At 29.9% G+C, this 24,403-nt stretch overlaps 1 long non-coding RNA gene across 1 annotated transcript in view; it reads right to left on the bottom strand.

The window, feature by feature from the left end:
- The window catches only part of LOC142320393 (uncharacterized), an 85,704-nt gene that overhangs the window by 58,074 nt on the left and 3,227 nt on the right, over window positions 1-24,403 (bottom strand). Inside the window, exon 2 of the long non-coding RNA XR_012755373.1 lies at window positions 17,567-17,700. This is a non-coding gene — a long non-coding RNA (uncharacterized LOC142320393). The remainder of the gene's footprint in view (window positions 1-17,566; window positions 17,701-24,403) is intronic.

Here is a 24,403-nt window from a genome sequence, read left to right on the forward strand (position 1 = left end):
TTCTCTCAGTGGCTCATATCATCTGTAACGCCAGATTGGGAAGAACTCGATGATTAGTTTTGGTCAGACGAGGCATGGGTCCACCTTGACAGATACATTAATGTACAGAGTTCACGCATTTGGTATACGAAAAATCAACATGCTGTACGAGTTTTCTCTGCACGTACAAAGTGGGTGTTTGGTATAAAATGTCACGTTGGCGAATCTTTCTGGCATTCTTTAACGGCACAGTGAACAGTGAGTGCTTCCCTAAAAACAAATGGTCCAACAATTTGTAAACACTACACCTATAGACCGGCTAGAGTACACGTGGTTTCAGCAGAACACTGCTACGGCTCATACAGCCAACAATACTATGACTTTCCTGATCACTGTTTTCATGGACAAGTGATTTCCCCCTCGGTCTCCTGTTCTATCCTCTCCTTAATTTTTTCTTGTGGAGATACGTTAAGGAAGCTGCTCACAAAACTCATCCTCACACCATTCCCGAATTGCAGAGCGAAATTCAGCGATGTGTCGCTGAAATTTTTCAACAAACGTTACAACATATGTTTAAAAGCATGCAACGTCGAATTCAATTTATGTGAATCGCATAATGGAGGCCACTTTCAACAACTATTGTAAACTTACTCATTTTCCCATAAAGTTGCGTCACTTTTTGAACACCCTACATTTAAATCTATCATGCATTTCTAAACCGAAAAGTAGCTACACGTAGTAAACACTTATCAATCAAAAAAAAAAAAAAAAGATGGCTCAATCATTCCTAAACTAACAAAACTCCAATGCCAGGCTTACCATCCCGGGAAAGTAAGAAGTGAAAGTTTCCTGGTTGTTTCCTTTAGCTCGGCCGAATATATTGCCTCGTATCAATGAGCCAAGCAGGTGATGCTTACATTAAACCATAAAAGCGATTCAATTCATGTGCATAATCTTTTGATTTATCATGCGCTGATTTTTTTCTTTTGAAGATATCTCAAAGAAATTATGTAATTATTTCACCGTACTCAAAAAATTCGAAAACTTTTCTTGCCCAAAAATAGGTTCTAAAAATGATTTTTCGTAATAGATAATTACTTCAAAAAATACAAGTTCATAATCAGATTAAGAATGACGTTTCCGATAGCTAGACGCCATTGTCTTCTGCCTACCCACTGTCCATCTTGCAATTCTCTTAAACTCATGGCTTTCTTTATATCCCATTCCAGGTCCTTCTAGGTTAACCTTCTTTTCTTTGTGATGTGGGATCCAGTTCATTGCTTATTTAGGTAATCTACAGTCGGCCTTATACTGCACATGTCCGTATCAAATGATTTTTCTCTCCAGAAATTGAGTCCACTCCAGAAATGAGTTTTCTGGAGTGTCTGATGTCTTCATTCCTGGCAACATCCGGTCTTGAAAAACAAAGAAAAACTAAAAGATCTTATCTTTTCTGAGTGGTTGTTATTTAATATACAATTGGGATTTTTAATTCACTTGAACCTTCAATCTTTTTTTTTTATTATAAATTAACAATTTGAAGTCCTTTTTGATCGTTGAACTGCATCCATTTTAGTGACTTCCAAAATTCTCTTATGTTTTCCGATAATTCTTCAAGTTTGTGATCCATAGAGTAGATAAAGTTTGATTATTTTATTATATATGTTGTATTTTCGGTGTCTAGTTATATTTTTGCTCCACAAAATCCCATTCAGATATTTTATACCTCGTTTTACCTATACTATTCTTTTTTTTTTCTTTTTTTTCGTCTGCTTCCGTGTTGTCGAATATTATTCCAAAATATTTATTATCTTCATAGACTTATAGTTACGTCATGTAAGTATTATGTTAGCCGACATACTGATTTTCCTTTGAGAATCTATAACCTTTTAACAGGTATTTATGGAAAAATATCCAAGAATAAAAATACCTTAAAATTACTTTTTCTACAAAAATCAGACAAAAAAAGTAAGGACTAGTACATTAAAAATAAATTTGGATTGCGTACTGAAAAATTGAGATAAATTAAAAGATGTGCCATACTTTTGAATGCATAGGGAAAAATAAGGGAAGTTTCCCAGTTAAGGGTTTTTGTAACTCTTACATTTTCAGAGATCCTAACTTATCATATTTAAAATGAACACTCTTTACTCATATACTTTACATATGGTCCTAATTATTTTTCCAAATATCATTCACGAATACGAGTCGATTAAACGCATTATACCATTGCAACGTTTTAATTATTTCGATATATATCTCAGGAACGGAAATGAAATTTTGTTTTAATCATTGAAACCCTTTTATTCCTTGGTATTACATAACTTAACTTTTATTCAAAAAATTTACAGGAATTCTTCTTCCGAAGACGGAAGGATAATCTTTACGTTAAAAATTGAAGGTCATACATAGTCTCCAAGACAATTTCCACTGAAAATAACGATTTGTATGGACTAAAAATCAAGTATGGATTTTCCTTTACTGCGACTGTAGAAAGTTCAGAAAATTTTGATAAGTGTTTGTGTACCAGAAAATCGAAAAATTATAAAGTTTTTAGAAATTTCATAAAATATTTTTATATATCTGTGCTAATTAAGTATAAAGTATGATTTCATTTTTCTTTGTACGCAGTATGATGGTAGCATTATAAATACACGGCTGTTACATAAATATATACTGATGGAATATTAGCCTATATTTTGTATGATCTCCGTCTTCAGAATGATGGTAAAATACTACATATAAATACATTGAAAATAACCAACATAATTAACTAAAGAAGGAGCAGGGAGAAGAACAGAGTCTTTTAGTCTTCTAAAACCGCGCTACGATATAAAGGTCTACGATATAAAGTAATGAATTTGTATTATAATGATGTAAATACTTATTACGACTGAGAAATGACTTTGATGGAATTTTATATTCATTTTGAGCAGACAGTTACATTTACAATGGATTTATTTTTTAATGAAATTGAAAAAGTATTTTCTTTTAATTATATTTTATGGCAGAGTTCATTTAATACTTTATTGTATGATTGCCGTTTGAGGCAGTTATTATTTAACGTATATTAATTTACATTACATTTTTTGAACTGTACTAAAATTAAAAATCAAACAATATTTTCTAGGGTTCAATAAGATTTTCCATGAAATAAAAATTTGATTTTATACCCTACAATAGCTATTTAAAAATACGATGCTCACCCATTAATTTCTCCCCTAATCAGTTTCAAAAAGCTCCTGCTAACTCTTTCCAAGTTATATGAAAAAATAATAGTAATATACAGTATAAAATTATCATTGTCTCCTCCTTTTACATTGTTTAAAATTAATGGGATGGAACACGAATATACGATGGACTGTTAAACAACAGTAATCAAACGTCCAGGATATTTGGGTAGTATCCCGGCATCTCGTTACTAGGCAAATTATACAAGGGGATGATATTCCCCGTTTCTTAATTGAATTACAAATCTATGAGATATATCCTGGGTATTAAATACTATTTTTTTTTTTTTTTGTAATAAGGTAAACGGTATCATCAAAAGTATAATTACATTATTATAATTAGTCATAAAATATCAATAAAAATTAATTTAATACTTAAAATAAAAAAATAAATGAATAAAAAAATCAATCCCTTTCGGCACGCCGGAAGGTAGATTTCATCGCTGCTAATAGGGGATAAAAAATATTTCCACCTTAAAGTTAAGAAAAATTTCAAATTTACTCAACACGACAATGGTTGAATGTGAAAAAACGTTTCAAATGTTTAACATATGAGCCCCATCTTACAATTGCTGCAATATTTTGGTCATCCTGTAAGGATTAGTCATATCAAAAATTGTTTTACACAAAAGTTTTAGGTAATATTTAGAGGACTAACGACCGACCACTTTAAACAGATTCGATACTGTGCCTATTAAGGGAAGTATGATTTTTTTGCGTCTTCAAAACCCCATTTTTTCCACCCCTAGAACAATGGGTTGGTGATATCAAAAATCTTTACTGACATAAGTTTTAGGCCCTTATCCAAATAATAGTAGAGACTTTAAACCAATTCGATATTTTACATAGTAAGAAAATTATAGCGATATTTTGTTTTTTTTTTAGAAAAAGCCCCCCATTTTCACCCCCATGGTCCGATTTTGGCCGTTTTCAAAGTCAACCGTGATTTTAGGACGAGTTATCTTTAAGGAACAATTTGAAAGTGATTGGTCCAAAATTACGGCAGTTATCGTGTTCACAAGATAGTGAAATATAGATGTATGTATATATAAACTCTTGGAGCTGAGGTAGTTTTAGGGTCTATGGGATGTGAAATGCGAAGATATGTCGAAATTTTCCGGAAGTCGAATCACGGTACCCATTACAATAGGTAGCTTTCTTATGAATCTACCTAATACGCTAAGCACTTTTTATTAAACAATGTATATTTATTGGTAATCTCAATGGATAATTGGGAAATGTTTGACTGAAGTTTGGGGTTTAAGACCCAGACAAAAAACTGTTAAACTTTGTTATTTATCATAATAAGTAAAACTTTTACGTGTAAAAATAATAATTTATTATTTATATTACTTTCCCGTCTTTATAGCAGCTATAGCAATATAGAAGGGAAAGTATGGTGCTCCGTCAAAATTGGGCATATCCGGTTTTTCATCGAATCTTGACAAATTGAACCCTAAGGACCCCAGAAAGCTGAAAAATTGCATCGAAATTTTCGCGACAAAATGTGCGTATGTATATATGTTGGCGAGCAAATTGCTTTATATCTCCAGAACTACTTGACCGATTTTTACCAAACTTGGCTATAATATATCTATAGTAGGGGCATTGATGCTATTAGATTTTCAATTCAAAAGGTCGGTTGGTGGGAGATGCAAGAAGAAAACGAAATCGTCTCCAGATTTTGCATAATTAAGGTTATATGTTTTTTTTTTTTTTTTGATAAATTTGTGAATATTAATAAACAACTTTTGTAACAAAAATGTTGCTAAATATCACCCCCCTCCCTAACGGTTTTAATTTTAAAGCGTTATAAAAAGCAGCACGAGGGATGATTTTCGTTGCATTTTTTAAAAAATATTTTTGTGAAAAATTAAAAAAAAAAAACATCTTTTTTGTAAAACGTTTTTGGTAAATCTCCCCTCCAAAAATAGTAATAATTTTGAAACGTTGTAAAAAGCAGTACATTGGGTCTTTTTCGTTGCAGTTTTTTTCTCATTAGCATCTCGTTGGATCCACAAATTTGTTCCCCATCAAAATGGGGTCTTATCGTCTGTTATGTTGCTACGTTACAGGTGAGCGGTATAATTAAATAAATGAATAATATTTAAAGTGTAAAAATTTATTTAAACTGGCCTCTAATACCGCCAAACCTGCGCAATGAAATACAGTATGCGCGCGCGCTTTAGTTAGAAATATTGAATTAAATAAACAAAAAATACTGTATATAAATAAAATGATAAATATTTTTAATTAAGTTGTATGTAAGCCATGCATCAGAAAAAATACGGAAATTCCTTCAACTGTGTTGTCAGATTTTTTTTTATTTTACCTATCAGCGTTCTATTTAAATTAATTTTCTTAAATTATATTTTTCCCAGTAAAGCACATATTGAAAATAGAAATTTTATTCTTAAAACCGTCCCGAATATTGATTCACAGATATGGTAATTAATTAATCTAAGCTTCCCGGTCTGATCTCACTGTACAATGTGTATATTATATTTATTATCCGTATTTGATTGGGCTAACACACTATTGGCTTGATATATACAGAAAGAGATAAAAGAAGAAAAGGTTTGTGTTTTAGAAATATAAAAAAACATTTGACCATATCAAATAAGAAAATATCGAAAAGACAAAGAGTTGATTGGATAAATTAATTAAACAACTGGACTTGAATTAGAAAACAGGATATGAAAATAAAGTGGTTTAACCTACGAAAAGCAGTGAGGTAAGAATATGCACCACTTTTAGTATGTATGTTGATAAATGCGCTACAAGAAGGAACAGATCAGTATAGGAAAGAAAATAAATTGTATAAAGTTCGCAGATCACATGGTATTTTTTAATCACAGGCAAGTCAACAGAATACTTCAAAGTTAGACTCTAGGATAGAATATGACATGAAAGTGAGCGTTAGGAAAAGCATAAATAATATGGATATAAGACAATAAATCAGTGTATGGCTACATAAAATATGGAATAACTGAACAAATAAAAAAAAAGGATAATTAGACAGAATGTTAAGAAAAAATTGAAAAAGTGAAAAAGAAAACGAAATAAAAAAAATAAGTAAGTATAAATAGGAACAATTTTTTTCTAGTAAAAAAGAATTATACTCGTACTTGAAGAAGCGTCTTGTAAAGTGTTGTATTTGTACTATTAATAAATTAAATCATGATCAAAGAAGTAGAGAAGTAGAGGAAAGAGAAAGACTGAAGGCATATTAAATGTGGCATAGACTAGATTGAAAAAATTAAATGGACAGAGAATAAAAGCTTAATGAACAATTAGAATAGAACACATCATAAAAGGCTAGAAATATAAAAAAAAATATATTCCAATTTCAATTAATGGTGATAGTTTTGAGTGAAAAACTATTCAGAATATTGAAAAAAAGAATATAATTTCTGAAATGATAAAAAACATTAAAATTATGCTAGAAAGTCCTATCGGTAAAAAGTGTAGAAGACCATTTAAAAGGAAATGGAACCTATAAGAAACTCGTAAGTTTAACTTGGAGTAAAAGAGAACAGAGAGGAACATGATCGAAGAACCCTTCAAAATCAAATGTGATGATGATGATGATGCATTGTATACGAAATATCTAAAGAATAAAATTGTATAACAACATAGAATAATTAATGAAATCCGTAACTAATTTTAAAAAACGTGTTGTGAAGAAAAAGAAAACTGGAAAGACGAAGAAATCGTTCAATAGCGGTGCAGGAGTTACTGCGACGATGATATCATTATACAAAGACGATAAAGCGTGTAATTCATACATATTATTGAAAATTGGCTTCAATACACCTGTATATAATTTGAATAGTTGTGATATTTAAATCTTTTTTTACTGCAAATAAAAATAAAAAAAAATGTAATACCGTATTTGATTGTGACGATAAAAGATACCAATGCAAAAGTTAGTTAAAGTATATCTACTCACGTTTCTATAAACAAATTTTTTTTTTAAATTCTGTACCTAATTTTTTTTTTTTGTCAAGAAAAGTCATTAATAAAACTTATTTCTCGAATATTTAATAACAATTAAATGTTATGAAAATCTCAATTTAATAACTATTATTTTTTTTTAACTGTAAATAAAAATGGCCGGTTCATAAGCAAATTTAACAAAAAATAAATTTAAAAAGTGTGCGAGTTTGAATATTCAAAAAACTTTGAACTGAATAATTCAGTAACTTATAACCATTATGCTAATAAAATTTAATATTATATAAAATACAAACCACCATACACAGTAATTTGATAAGTTAAACTTACCTTAATAATTTTCAATAGCTAGTTTTTGCGGTATCCCGCATCTTCACTTGATATTAAATTTTATTTTTATAACATTAAAGTTATTATATTTAATAATTTGTCATGTTGTTTCGGAAATTATAATATTTTTCTATTGTCATAGTTTAAATAATATTGTAAAACTACATGTACGTTTGCTGTCCAGTTGGTGAATAATTATTTCAGTCATAAATAATATTTCCTGTAATCATTATTCCAGGTAATATATTATAAAAATAGAATTTTATATCAACTGAAGATGCAGGATACCGCGAAAACTAGTTAAGAATAGGGTAAGTTTAACTTATCTAATTATTGTGTTTATATTATGCAGTGTTATATGATATATGGGTGATTTGTATTTAATAATAATAATAATATATATATATATATATATATATATATATATATATATATAGAGAGAGAGAGAGAGAGAGAGAGAGAGAGAGAGAGAAAGTGTGTATATGTGCAAAAAATGTAAATTTTACGAATCGTTGCTCAAGTTCTGGAAACATTTATCAGAAACATTTAAATGAACGTAAATCTCAAGTAATTCTATTTCTTTTTTAACCTTTCCCCCACTCTTTACTGAGCGAATAAAATGTTTCCTTCTCACCAAATAACTAAAAAATATCAGAATTTAATCAAGACTGCATTCAACCATAAACACAGGGTTACCGTAGAAGAAAAGTACGGAGTAAACTTTAATTTATAGAATTAGATATTAGTAGATTAAAAAAAAATATTTTTAAAAAATAATAAAATAAAGCTATCGTACAATTCAAAATCAATATAAGTAATTCTTATAAGTACAAAATTAGGTTATAGGCTGTTTGATTACAACACATTTAAAAAGTCTTCATTTCATACTTTATCGATCTCTCCCGAAATTTTCAATATTTTATCGTCAAAACACAATTCTTTGGAAGGCTCTCATCTTTTCTTTTTTGGTTCTCCTGTTTTCAATGTTCTAGTATCATAAAGATCTTTCTCCAAAAAAAAAATTTTTTTAGCAAATTCTTTCTAAATCAAAAATGTATATTTTATTTAGTGTATATTTCTTTTCTGCTTTTGTTATATTAAAAAAAGGTCGACTGTTCCCCTATAATTTTATTAATTAATAAACAAAATTTAAAAACTGGACTTCTATTATGGATGCTATTTTAATATTATTTTACTATCATTATTTTATCTTTAAAATTACATGACATTTGTTTTCCTCTTTTTATTTTCAAATGAAATTACTTCTAAGAAACAAGTTAATACTATTTGTTATTTTTTCTAACAGCTGTTTTATTTTTCTTACGTTAGAGAATTTCAACCAGTTATATTTATTTTATTTGCCAACTTACTACAATTTAACAATTATTTCCTTTAATTCAGTTATTTATTATGTTTTTTTTTTGTTTTTTTTTTTTTTTTTATAAATTAAAAGCTAGTCTTAACTTCCTTACCAACATAATATAAATAAAATTGATGCAACTGTATAATTAGATTTTGTTTAATTACAAATAACTCTAACTAGAAAGTTATGTCGAAGAACATTTTTCAGAATAGTTCTGGTAGGCAATGAATTGTTTCGAATACATATTACAAAATATTTTATTTAACAGGAAGTAAAATAAAATTTCAAATAGAAAAAATATTATTATTTATTTGAGTAGATGATTATTTGTGGAACTATTTAGGTAAAAAAAATAAAAAAATATAAGTGTTTCAAATGGTTATTTCTTAAGACTAAATTAAATGTTGTAACCAATTATAAAGATAGTTCTGTTTAATATAACCTAGCTACTATAAGCCATAACTTAACAACCGCTTTTACTTAATAACAGTTTAAACATGACGTGCTCATCGTCTTTGTTCATTGGAATCATGTGGCGGCCCAGCACCGGTCGGTAACAGCATGCAGTGGCCGGCGATATAGAAGCGGGAAGCGGTATAGGAGGGAGGAGTTTTAGCTCGATTGGCGGATCAAACCGGTTCTTCAAGATAGTATGATCAGCTCACAGACTTACCAGACCGACCGAGCAAAAGGAATAAACGAAAAAGAGAAAGAATAATAATGTATTCTTGTATTTTAATAGATAAACGATGTAAAATATGTTTCCCACAACGGATAGTATATGTAATATTGTTAACAAGATCTCCTTGCTTATAAATATTTAGACAGTTTTCATCCGAAGGCATAACACTGAACCGTACTAAAACATTGCAGACAAAGGGAAAAGTAAATAAACTAAAAGAATAATCTTTGAATATAAAGTAAGGTTTAGAAATCATAGCGAACCAAAACGATTAAAAACAAAATAATATTTTATAGACCTCTGCAAATTCCAGACACTGATAGTTACAAATTCCACAAACAAAAACATTTTTCAGTTAAAACTATTACACACTTTTATAAAATTAAGTCAAATATTTATTTGAATATTAATCTATTTGATCGTTTAATTAAAATTTGCGTTAACTAAATGCAATACTTATAAAAAAGAGCACTGTAATCTTAATTTTAAAAAAATTAACGTCTTTATTAAAAAAGAATTTTTATTTTAAAAATATTTCAACTTTAAATATTGGATTCTAAAAACGATTTGGACCTATGAGATTCAGTTTTACAGCGATTCCAAAATAAATTACTGAGGAGCATCGCAGAGACGCCTTAGTTCGTAAAAAAACAGTAAGATCCATGAATATTGGGTTTATCGTATAGTCGAGAAGAAATACCGCGATTCGGTCAAAATACAAATTGCGGGTAAACAACCACTAGAAATATTTAATTATTAACGTTGTAGATAATTAATGAAGACATTAGAAGACATAAACGATTTTACATGATGAAACTTGGTGAGTTTATGTAATTTGATTTGTACTGCATCAGTTTTGTTTCGATATTAATTATAGTTTTATTTTCATTTTTTTCTAGATTATGAATTCTTATGTTCGATTTTGTTTTGTGTTGAACTACTAATTGCCCTGTTCTTTGATCTAACTCTGAGAACTTACATTAAATGTTCCGTGCAGGAATATTAGTATATAATTTTTGGGAAACTACGATGAAAGCCTCTCTACACGTGATTGAATATGTCATCATATTTACTTATGTTTTCTGTTTTAATGTAAAGGATTGTAGATTTTATATTGGTAAAAAAAGATTGGACTTAAATTAATCTACACAAAAAAATTTTAAATGTTCGTTTGTTCAAAATCTTAAATCCCCGAAAGTTCTTCACAGATTGCTTTAAAATGTTGACATAACATTGCATTCGAATACGCGCGTGTGTTTATATACCTAAGATGTCACACCTGTGACAGCTAAAACATGATTTTTTTTTAAAATAGCGCTATCTGTTGGACGTAAAAGCAACACACGCTATACTAAATATTTTACGATTCCTTTTCAGTATTTCCGATATGTGTGTCCGCTATAGACTAAATAACTACCGATTTACGCGCGGGGAGAAAGGGAAAAATCGGAAAAGTAAAATCGAAAAACGTAAAAGGGAAGAAGTGGAAAATGGGAAAAAGAAAAAAGGGAAAAGGAAATGGAAAGGGAGGAAAAAAAGAAATGGGGAAAGGGAAAATGATAAAATGATAATGAGAAATGATGAGGAGGAAAAGGGAAGGGGGAAAGGGTAAAAGTGAAAGGTTAAATTTTGTGATATTCTGTAATGTTCATTTTGTTAATGTTTTATCAAACTTTCAATTGTGTTGATTTAATTTATATATACACGCAAATCTAGCAATAGCGAAGCATTGCCGGGTCTGCTAGTATTTATTAATAAAAATAATTTAAAAAACCTTTTTCCATCTTATTGCATATTTTAAACAATAAAGAAGGATTTTTGTTGACTTATAATGAAAATATCTAAGTTTAAACTGTTATAATTTTGTAAAAAAGAATTACAACGTATTTTTTTATTTCATTATTTTATCAAGAACTCTTTTAAAAATAAATCTATCTGTAATAACATTATGAAAACATAAGTTTTGTCATAAAGAAATTAATTGTATAATTTGAAGAAAAGTAATGGAAAGGATTTTTCGTTGGGATACTAAAAAATTTCTTAAATAAATAGTAGCCACCTTCTGCTCGTACAAGATGCATGGTGATCGTGCTAATAATTAAATTACAACCAATTCTAGGAAGCGCAGTAATAAGAAAAAAATTCCTAACAATTTCCGATGGTAATTAGCGAAAACGAGAAAAATGTAATAAAATAAAATACCTTAGTTAAATTGATTCAAAATCATTTAAATAACTAATAACACATTTCGTGTTTTTTCCTCGTTAAATTTTTTTTATTAATTTAAATTTTAAACTACATATTTTAAGTCAATTTTTCCATTTACAGATGGGAAAATTTTATTTTTATAAGTACCGATTTAAAACTTGGGTTTAATTATTGTTCCATAATTACTAATTATAAAAAATTGAACAAAATCATTTTTAAGGTTATTTATTTTCTTTTAATGCAAAAAGGTCAACTTTAGGATCACGCAAATATCATTTCTTTGTAGCTTCTTTTCTTTTCTTCCACGCGTTTCTCATTTTTTCGGTATGGCTTCCTTTTATATGATCTGTTTATGTTTTTCATGTTATTTTTTCGGCCACAAAAACTTTTGTACTCGCATTGTTACCTCTATCGCAAAGTTCTCTTCTTATAAGCCTTTGAACTTTGGTAGTTCTCATCCATCTGCTTCAGGTAATTTGATTTGCTTTCCATATTCCACAGCTTGTCAAAAAATTGTTTATTTAATCCGTTTTGGTTCAACCTGATCATATGCCATGAAATTTAATCTTGTTTTCTTTATCGGCGTTTCTAAGTTTTCTTGATTTTGATAGATATTTTCTTTAGATTTCAGTCTGTATCCTTCCTCTCTTAGCTGTTAACTTTGGACCATGGAACTCGTTAGAAAGCTTCATTCGATCTTGAGCAATTTTTCAAGGCTGGTTAGATGTAATGGTTCAGAGCCTTATAAGATTACTGGTCTTACTATAGTCGTATAATCTAAGTTTATTTAATAAAATAATGGTACGTTTTAAATTTATTTTAAAAAAAACAATGACGCAAAAATTTATAATATAGAAAAACCTACAATGTTTATGTCATATATGTTGTCAATTTGATAATAATATAAAAAAATTTGACGCAGAATTTTTATGAATGCAATTAAACTATAAAAGATAAATAAATAAATATTGAATATCAACATTTTTAGGATCCTAATTCCTGAACTTATTTTCAAAAATATCATTAAAGTACATTTTTAAATAATATTATAAAAGAGGAAACTGGTTTAAGCAACAATGAATAATCAATCACACGCCTGTTAAACATATTTTTAAGAGGGTATAAATATTTAAATCGTAAAATAAAAGTTATGTTAATTTATAACAGTTGTCTGTGAAGCAAAAATCCAGTTTCTAATGAAAATTATTGCAAAATTTTATTTAATAAATACTAAGGTAATTAAAATTGTAATATTTAAGTCATAATTATAATTTACAAGTGCAATAAAACTAGCTTTTATTGTTTATAAGAACTAATCTCAACAAATTTTATACTTAATTATATTCTAAAATTCATTCTAGTACATAAAACGCTTCACAAAATTAATAAATCGATAAGACCACGCTCGGTTAGTTGAGTTGAAATTCAATTAATTATATTATAACAAATACTACAACGGTAAATAAATTTCTAATCTTAAATATAAACCTTTTATGTGGTTTAATCAACTTTTATTGAGTCTCATACTACTTAAGAATTAAGCAACTTTATAAGATTTCACATACTTTTCTTTCTCAAAAGAAAGGTCAATCATTTATTTATATTTTTACATATTACTTGTTTATTAACAATAAAAATAATAATAATAAATTGTATTTACTTTATAGGTAATTAATTAACTATTTAATCTCGAAGCTTATAAGAGAGAACATATGAAATAGAAATTCTGTAATGTAAGAAAAATTCCAAAAGTAAGCGGGTCTCAAACTTGGAAAACATGAAATGCTATTGATCTAACAGATTATTTCATGAAGGTTTCCATAATTATATATATATATATTAATTATTTGTTTCCGTCTTCGTGTTATGTACAATAAGCAAAACAATTTCACACATTAAATAATCAATAACATATATACATCCAATGCACTAAAACAAAAAATAAAAAAATATACAAAATATTTGTTTTTTGTACGTAATTAAAGAGAATAAATTTAAAAAATCTAAAATCAAATTCTAATCCAAAAAAATGAACACGTCAAAACCTTTCAAAGTAGCCGTACTTTCACTGCCACAATTTCATTTAAACGAATTAAAAAGAGAAAGTTAAAAAAATTTAATTCTGAATAAAAATAAGATTCTTAAACATGTTACTCATTGGTTCAAGTCTAAACTATTAAAAATTGCTCGGAACGTAGTAAAAAAAAACTCTCTTTTCAGATCTTCCTAAACGTAAAAAAATAAAATAAAAAAAATGAAATTGGATTATAAGCAGAGTAAGACATAAAATAATATACCGCTATGTTTTAAAATACGAGTATAATTGTTTATTTTTAGACAAAAAAACTAACTTTACGAGTAAAATAAGGTTAAAACAAAGTCAAAGTCGCAAGAGAAAGGATTTGAAAAATAATTGTGGAAATTTACCAGTATTTTGGTTTTTATAGCTTAGCTTTGCTTAACCAACAAAAAACAAACATTACGTTTTATTGTTAAATATTTTTCAGTTCATCAAAATCTATGTTAAGCTGAAACTTACTGTCTCAAAATGAATCTATCGAAGCAAGAACCGGGCAAAACAGTAGAGATAATCAGCCAAAAATCCATTACGATGAACGCTATTGAGATAAAATTCATTCAAATTAAAGAAAGAAAAAACACTATTCGGGTGAAAATAATAAAAAAATAAATTTATGAGTTTTAAACTTATAGTAATTCATAAAACGATCATGATGGACATTGAGTAATATTTTGGAAAAAATTAAGAAATTTCCTCAGAAATAGTTTAAAATTCCCTATTCTTAAAATAAATGCTGATAAAAAAATTTGGACTAAAAAAAAAGAAAATTAGATTACATCCGCCTTGAAAACCATGTAAAACATTGCACTGCAACAAAATGTTCAAATAATAGACTAACCCTTTACAAATACAATTATATTCATCTCTTTAGATCTCCTGTAAAAGAAAGATTTGAATTCTATACTCAAATTAACGTACAAGGTATTAATAAAAACTTCAGTAAAAATAATAAAGTTTTAATCACATCCTATTATACAGAATGTTCGGAAAGTCGCTGGCAGTATGCTTTAGAATTATGTGGTGCATTCTATTCTTTCGGCGTTAGGTTGGATACCCTGTAAGTTCGTTGCTCAGTAATAAACAAAGACATCAGCTTTGTTGTAAATGAAGTGCTTTCGCTACTTGTTGTTTCGTTTATCGGAATAAATAGTTGCGAGAAACTTAATGGTTGTTTCGGTAGAGAACGCATTTTACTCGTGGAATAAGTCTTTTGTGAAGGTGACAAATATACCGATTTAGTGGAGCAAAATAAAAGTTTCCAAACACTTCGAACTCTTATCGAAAACCTTTGGGCAACAGGCTCTGTTGAAAACGCTGATCGAACTGGAAGACCACCTAAACTAATGAACAAAAGCTGTTTGATATTTCAGATACTGTGGTCGAAAGTCATTGACAAAATCAATGACGTTTTACAAAATGTCCTTAGTGAACGAATCATTTCGAGGGGATTTTGACCTGCACGACCACCCGATCACAGTCTCCTAGATTACTTTCTAGTGGGGAGGGGGGAACGAATTAATTAGTTTATCGCAACAGATTGAAGAACTAAAAACCGGCGTTTTTGTTTTTGATGTATAACGAGTCGCTGTACACACAATTTTATAAGATAAAACACTCACTAGTTTTTGTTGCTAACGTATACGTTACAATCTCTTCAACTAGTGAACAATAAGCAACTCCCCACCCCTCGGCCCAGTGAGGTAGGAAGAAATGTATATGATACGTAATTAGATGTAGTCTTGTACAAACTCAGGCCTACCATTCCTGAGACGTATGATTAATTGAACCCCCAACACACTATCTTGTGTCTATTACTTTTTCGTTTAGATAGCGCTATAACAGAGCTATAGCTCTAGACCTCCTCTATGAATCATGAGACCTTGCCGTTGGTGAGGGAGCTTGAGTGCTCAGGGATACAGAGTAGCTGGACAGAAGGTGCAACCATATCGGAGAGGTATCTGTTGAGAGCCAGACTAAGGAATGATTCCTGAAAGAGGGCAGCAGCTCTTTCAGTAGTTGTTAGGGGCGTGAGTCAGAATGACTTAAACAGCCATATCAACATCACTCAGTCCTCTGAGTACTGCGCAGCTGAAACCAATGGAAAACTACAGCTGCTTTTTTTCCAAAAAAATGTGGCTCTGCATTTTCATATAGCAATGATGGAGGCGCCTTCCTTGGTAAAATATTCCGGAGGTAAACTAGTCCCCCGTTCGGATCTCCGGGTGGGGACTACTAAGGAAGGGATCACCAGAAAATTAAAAAATAACATTCTACGAGTCGGAGCGTGGAATGTTAGAAGTTTAAACGACTAGCATTAGATAGGGAATCTTGGAGAGCTGCATCAAACCAGTCAAATGACTGAAGACAAAAAAAAAAGCTCTAGAAGATTAAGTATTATAATGGATATGTTTTGTAGGATAAGTATTGTAACATATTTGTATATATGGGGTTTTCACCGGATCTTGACGTTTTGACAACTAAGGAACCCAAAAAACCGGATGGAAATTTTCCGAATGTTAATGTTCGTATGTACGTGTATGTGTGTTCGGTATTGGCTTCTAAATCACCTTATATTTCCAGAACTACTGAACCGATTTTGACAAAACTTTTTCAGATTACTTCTATAAATCAGGCATTGATGCCATTCAATTTTCAAATTAAAGTCAATTGGGTGAGACTGTAGGACAAGGTCACCCTCAAGATTTCGCCTAATTAAGGACATATTTTTCTTAGGCACATTTGTTAACAATTAAAAAATAACAATATTTGCAAAATAGCACCTCCAACCCCCAAAAATGCTGTTGTAGTCAGCTGATACGTTGTATCGACAAAGGTAAGCGGTAATTAAATAAATGAATAATATTTAGAGTATAAAAAAGTAACTTGGTCAGGATGGGTTTCGAACTCGATCGCCCAAACTATCTGGTGCGTTAAGCCTCGCGGCTAGACCAGTCTACCGACCGTACAAGCGAAATTTGTTCTATGTGCGTTACGTAATTTCATTAGTTTAGTTAGTGCCGAACATCGCAGCTAATATCTGCGTGAATGAAATACGCGCAGGTATAGTTAGAATCATGCGATTTAGTTACAATCATTTAATTAAATAAACGAAAAAATATTGTAATTAAATAACATGATAAAATATTTTTAATTAAGTTGTGTGTAAGCCGTGCATCAGAAATAATCCATAGTTGTAGGACTATCCCGGGAACGTGGCTTTTAGCCGTGTTGACAGGATAGTCCTCCAACTGTGTTGTCAGCTTTTTTTTATAGAATACAAAATAATAAAGAATTTTTTTTCAAAAATAATGATAAAAAAATTTGGCGTATTGCTGTTGATTACAATAAAAATTTTCAAAATATCTACGTAATTGCATCGTCACTTTTCCATTAAGCTATGTAAAAAGGAAAATTTGTTTAATTAAAAAAAAAATTAATTCTATCCAAAATTAGATGACTATCTAATCTCTGTGGTTTAAATTACAGCATATATACTTTTCCCTAAAAATATAATCTTTTTTGTGTCAATGTAAAAGACTCAAATATATTACAAAATTAGGATTCCATTCTAAAATGTAAAACGAACTGGAACTCTTGGTGACATTGAGACAAATTTCATATAAAAACAATAATAATAAGCCTGAACTACTAGCGACGGACCTCTGTAAATGATATTAATAAGCTTTAAAAAAATAAATGTATTAGAAAATTTATAAAAAAAATAACAAAATATTTACCAATAATTTAAAATCCGAGGTGGAGTAGTAGCACCTTGGCCTTTCATCCGGAGGTCCCGGGTTCGAATTCCGATAAAGCATGGCATTTTTCATACTATACAAAATTCCACTTCCATAATCTCACGTACAAGCTTCTGAAATGAATTAATTCATCAAACAAACAAAAAAATTAGAAAACATTGAAATATAAAGGACGAAACATTGTTATCTAAATCAAGGAAATGTAAGTAAAAATTTAAAAAAATTATGTAAAATAATTTTCAATAAATACTTAAAATCTTTTTTTTTTATAAATTAGATATCATCTCTTATAGTAGTTTAAATATTTTTTATTTACTTATATAGTATTCAATATAATAATAATAATAATATTACTATAAGAAAATACATTAAAATTCTTATTATAGCTTAAAAACTGCAAATGAATTTAACTATTCTCATAAAAAATCCCGCTTTGAATTACGCCATTATGTTTTTGTCTTATTTTTTCGATATCCTGATTCTTAACTAAGATGTCATTATCGTATGACTCAATCTATTCATGATTTTTTCCAAGTTTTATATTTTAAAAACAATTCACTAAACGTTGTACTATCTTTTAATTTTTTCATGTTAAATACTTTCATGGAAATACTCCACGCAATATTTATCAAATACACATCGTATCATTTATATCGTAAACCTTTTCCTATTAACGGTTTTTATATCCTTTTATTTATATGATATTAAAAATACTACATAAAAAGTAAATAAAAGAATAATAATAATAATTAAGAATATAAAGTTCATAGCGATAAAACTTGTATAATGCTGCTTGATTCTTTTTATAACGGACTACTGCTTGTACATTATTATCTTGTTTTTTAATGGAGACAACCCTAATGTTACATAATACAAATGATGGCATAAATAAAAGAAAAATAAATTTAATGCACTTTAATATTAATGGTTTTTAATTAATAAGTGTAAATAGATTAAACACGTATTTAATAACAAATCATGCAGTCTTTTTAAATTTGAAGTTAGACGATAATAAATCCTAATATTGGATGTTAAGTGAGAATCTTTAGAATTCCTACAATTCCATAAAAATTTAAACATCATAAATAAAAATAAACAAATGAAATCATAAATTAGTTCATAGAAAATTACATAACCACCTAACAATAAGATTTCGTTCCATTTAAAATAAAATTATGTACTATTTTAGTAGGCTTTATAATTAACACCTAATTTTTTTAAACTGTTAAAAAATGTAAATCCAACAGGATTTTATTTCGCCATCACAGGATTTTAAACTAACCATCTTCTCCTTATGCATATTTGTGTGTAAAGTTACCAGAATTGTAACTGTTGTTGAACCTGACATGAGCACAATTTACTTCCTAAAATTACAAACATTATCAAGAATAACAATCATTTCATGCCAGGATCCCTAAAAAAAAGGAGGAGGGAAATGGTTTCCCATTTCCTTCTTCACTTTGCTAAATATATGTTTTCATATCATCATCCAAAGCTCACCGAAAAACAGATGATATTTAGTTCTAGACGTGACACCATTCTTTATACAACAATAGGAACTTATCATAACTCTCCTAAGAAAACGACCTAAACTAGTTCTTTATGTCGTCAAGTGCTCTTTATATGGTTTTCAGATTTAACAGAAACGACTAGGACAGTTAATGTAAAGTAACAAATTATTTTTTTTGTGAAAAGTATAAGCAGCGTATGTAATGTATTGCTTCAACTCAGCAGGAGTACGCTTAATAAAAACCAACTTTATAATGCGCAAGAGAAATCATTGAAAATTATTAGAAGGAAGAACATCTTACCATAAATATTTTATGTTAAAAGATACGGTAGTGTTCTGTTAACTGCCATATATATATATAATATTAGTTACTATTTTTATTTGTATTTACGGTTTATAATTTTATAAAGCTTTTCCATTCTGTACTGTAACATCGTTATTAATATGAATTTTATTCACTTTACAAATAATGTTCATAGTTCTGCTTCCGTTACTGCTTTTTAACAATGATACAAGTATTGTTCATAATCCGCGTGACTGAGATTTAAATCATGAAATGTCTTTACATCAATGGAGATGTGAAAGATGGATATACAACAAAGAACATAGCGAAGCGGAATATAAATACAACAATGACATATTACGGTTTGTGAATTTAAAATTTTCACTTTAAAAATTGTTCATTTCATTTACTGTAATACGTACGAATACCGTTTTATGAAATCAATTTAGAAATTAATAAAAATATTTACTGTTGATTATAGTAATTAAAATAAAAAACTTTATACAAGTACTTTACTGCAAAATTCAGATATTATTGGAGGAGTATTAGATGATAAATTATTATAAGATGAATTATTATAAGATGATTTATTAGAAATTGATAGAAGTTTATTTCTTAATTGAAAATATCATAGAGATAGTTAAGTTGATCTACATTAGATATTTAGTGGTATATTGAGAAATACCAAACATTGTTTCTTAGTTTATCTTCCAGTAAGAGATGATATACTCTTGTACCTATTACTAAACAGTATATTATAACAGAAAAACAATTTATTCAGTTGAATGGAATGTTCGAATCATTCATGTTCTGAAGTTTCGATCATCTTGTAACAAATAATTCAGTTCATCTTTTAGGTTCAAATTTGGGCAGTCATATACAAAATATTGAAAATTTATAGAAAAATATATAATTTTCAAATAAGAAGCGATACAGAAAATTTTATGAATTATTAGGTTTAGATTTTTGTAAATGCATTTAGCGGCAAACATATAGACGTTTGGAGACAAGTTAAATAATATTAGAACTTTTTATTTTGCACAATAATAATGTAAGTAAAACCATATTTAATAGGAAAATCTTTAATAAGTGTAATTGTATACATGTATAAATCATAATTAAAACGTGGTAAGACTGGATGATAGCTGACAAGACAGTATCTATGATATTTCAGTATAGGTTTCCAATTAATTTCCCGTGCAATTTTTTACCCAAAGAAATTTATTTATATATTTTTATTAAATATTTTTGTATTTATTATTAATTATATGTTTAAAGATATCTAATTAATTTTTTTTTAAGAATTTTTCTGGTGCCGCTGTCTTTCTGATGAGCATCTTGATTCCATAGGGAAGACACCCGCCTCGTGACGAGTCTGACCGTCACAACTCTCCCTCCGTACCTAGCCGTTAGGAGCTTTACCGGAGGTAATCTTCAATAAGGCACAAAACATCTATCAATTTGGCCTCGGTAAAGATGCCACATACGACGAATGATATTTCCATGGTGTTCAACGCCTAAAGTGAACCTACAGCCCATACGTAAAGTCTGAAACGAGACCACACCAACTGAGCTTTAAATCGATCGTACCCGAAGAGAAAGCGAGTCCAAAATGCAAGCACCAACTCTGAAACCTCAACAACATCAAAACACAAAACACTATAGCAACAAAAACTAAGCATTAAAACAAACTAAACCGAACAGGTAACCATAAACATAACAGTTTCAACTATAAAACAAAAAAATAAAAACATAAAGTCAATAAAAACAATACGTGGAATACAAAACCCAACAAAACATAAACAACCCAGAAACTGAACTAACACAAACCCCATAACCATAAAAAAACAACACAGCATAAAGACTAACAAAAACTTTAACAGAAAACCTAACTAAAACTAAAAGGACTAAACTAAACCATGCGTAAAAACAACAACGCAAATACTACCAAGTCCACATCCTGGTTAAGATTGTGGACGTGCTGATGACAATGGAATTCATTGCGGAATTTCGCAAGGTGACGGGGGAGTCAGTTACGGTAGATATCATGTCCATGCGGCCGGCCTATGTGACAACGCAGGTGGTCACGGTAGCGATGCCACCTATCCTTGCGGAAAAAGTGTTGTCAGATGGGTGGCTCCTATTGTGTGGGTAGCCTGTAGAGTCACGCGGCGCACCTTCGATGACCTATGTTTTAGGTGCTGGAGTCAGGGCCATAGGGCTCAATCTTCTTGCGGCCCGGACAGGAGTGACTACTGTTTTATCTGTGGAGAGGTCGGCAACTTGCGGAATGACTGCAAGCGGGAAGCTCACACTTCCTCTTGTAAGTTCTATGAACATGCACTCTGGGTTCGAGGTTGTAAGGTATAAGTCGGCGGTGTTTGCGGGGAACAGCCTTGTCTGGGAGGGATGGGAGGCTTCGGCGCCCCATCATCAATGAGCGGGCGGGGACTCCCTTGCAACTGCAACACCTTGAGGAAGGTAAGACCGGAGTCCCAGTGAGGGGCTCCTTATTAGTGGCATGTCATGACAATAAACGATCGAGTCCCGGCTGCCTGGGTATGGCTTTGTTCTCCCCGAGGTAGTTTGAGGTGCGATGGCACCCCTTGGAGCTGAGTTTATGCTTGATTGCGTGTCCAGCTCCGGAGGGCGGGGAAAATAAATATGCGACGTAAAAAAAAACAGTATAACGAAGCCAACGAGAAACAAATGAAACCAAATTAGACTAAAACAGAAATATATAAACAATAAAAAACTAACCAACAAACAATAAACTCGGTATATGTGTAACACAAAAAAAACCACTATCACTAAAGAAAACAAGAACAACAATATATGAAAAATAGCAACAAAATATTATAGAGAACAAACACGATGGAAGTTAAATAGGACCAAAGCAAAAACAAAAATATATAAGCAATAAACAAACGCAACACTACTACCAAACATTACAACAAAAACATATCACAGAAGCCCCACATCCGACCCCACAAGGCTGTCTGTCACTAGAAATCAATACGACTGATTAATAAATCCCGCACACGCTTTTACGCTGGACAGTCCTGACTTGCAATCGTGAATGTCAGGTTTCCCCACTCGAATTATTAAATTAACCACAATAAGCGCAAGGTTTTAACCAATAAAACCTTGTTGCAACAATAAAAGAAACCCTACTTTCATCAGAATTTTTCTGATGAGTCAAAACTTCTGATGAAAATTCTATAATATGGGATAAAAATTTATTATTTATGGTTAACGACTTATTTAAATTTTTTCAAACGGCAAGCCATCAAAAGGACTTTTAGATGGTTTTTTTTTTTTTGTCTACGAATGTATAATTTTGTATATCTTGATTTCAATAACAATCAATTTTCTCAGATATCTTATGGCTCAACGGGCCGGTCTAGTGATTAAACTTATCGTCGCAAATCAGGTGTTTAACAGCTAATTTTCGAAGTCAAAAATCCTGAGTTTCAAATCCTAGTAAACGTTAGTTACTTTTATACGGATATGAATACTAGACCGGGGTACCGGTTTACTTTGGTGGTTGGAGTTTAATTAACCACATGCCTCAGGAATGGTCGGTCTCAGTCTGTACAAGACTACACTTCATTTAATGTTATACATATCTCACTGGACCGTGAGGGGGGGTTGCTTAGTATTCGCTACCTGAACAGATTGCAACGTACTCAATAAGAAAAACAAAAGAAGAAGTTATTTTTTGCTACTTACGAGGTCCACCAGAATTTTATAATTGAAGATTTCCTTGCGAAGACGAAGTACTCAGACTACACTTTTGTAATAATTTTTTTTACCCATATCAAAAAATAAAGTTTTGAAAAAGTGATTGAAAATAAAATCAAGATATGTTAATCATCATTAACTGAATTAGGAAATAATCAATTTCAATTTAATTAATTGAAGGCTTGTAATTGTGAAGGTACCCTCATAAATGATATCAGGAATATAATATGTCTCGTTAAAAAATTATTCAGTTTGAATATTATTAAATGATCAATTTTTTCCTTAATGAAGGGTCCAAAGGGATCTAGAACAGGTGAGGAACAAGAATTTTGCTTAAAGAGTTTTGCTTAAAAATATAAAGTTTCAACGAATCCTGAAGAAATATGCATCGGAAATAATAATACCCCAACACTTCAACTTTTGGGAATTAGAAGCACTTTGGAAGCGAGGTAATCTGAATCTGTTAAACAAAATGCTTTCTTTAATTTTTTTAAAGATAGATACTTTTTGAAAAATAGCCATTTAAATATTGTTTATTTACTTGCTGTTAACTGAGGGAGGGGGCTAAGGAGCTAAAAACCCCTCAGAATAAAAAACCAAATCACTTAGAGATTATATTGAAAATTAGTGGTTCGAATATCACAAATTTTAATTTTTATTAATAGAGGGGATCTATGGTACTAGAAACCTTTAAAGAGAAAAGAGATTTGAAACTTTTAGACACATTACTTTTTTTTCTGATGATAGAAGATTTTTGAAAATAAAACCAGATGAATATCATATTATTTCATTTTTCGATTGAAGGGGTCAGGATATTAGACTCTTTTTGCTGCTAAAAAACATGAAACTCTCTGAAGAGCTTTTGTTTTTTACGGTTTAGTACATTTTGAAAATAAGGGTTTAATTATAGTTATTACAAATATTTAGTGATAAAGAGTGCAAGAGCCTCGATATCCTTGGCTAGCCGACGGGTTCAGAATCTTTTGGGCATTATGTTCACCAATTTTTTTAGACAATAGAATACAGCCTGAAAAAGATCGGCTTGGCTTTGGAAATATTTCAATTTGTTTTATTATGGAATCTGAGGGGGTTTTCTGTTGCAGAAGAATCTAATAAGCAACGAATCATAATATAGAAAAACTACTGATTATTTTATAAAACCAAAAATGTTTTGTTAAGTAACCTTGGCATAATTTCTCTAAAGCTCTTGAACACCATTTTTTTTTTCATTTTTGATTAAGTAGAAAATATAAAAGTTATTGTTTTGGATATAATAATA

The sequence above is a fragment of the Lycorma delicatula genome, chromosome 2, assembly GCF_047948215.1.
Source record: "Lycorma delicatula isolate Av1 chromosome 2, ASM4794821v1, whole genome shotgun sequence".
Classification (NCBI taxonomy): domain Eukaryota; kingdom Metazoa; phylum Arthropoda; class Insecta; order Hemiptera; family Fulgoridae; genus Lycorma; species Lycorma delicatula.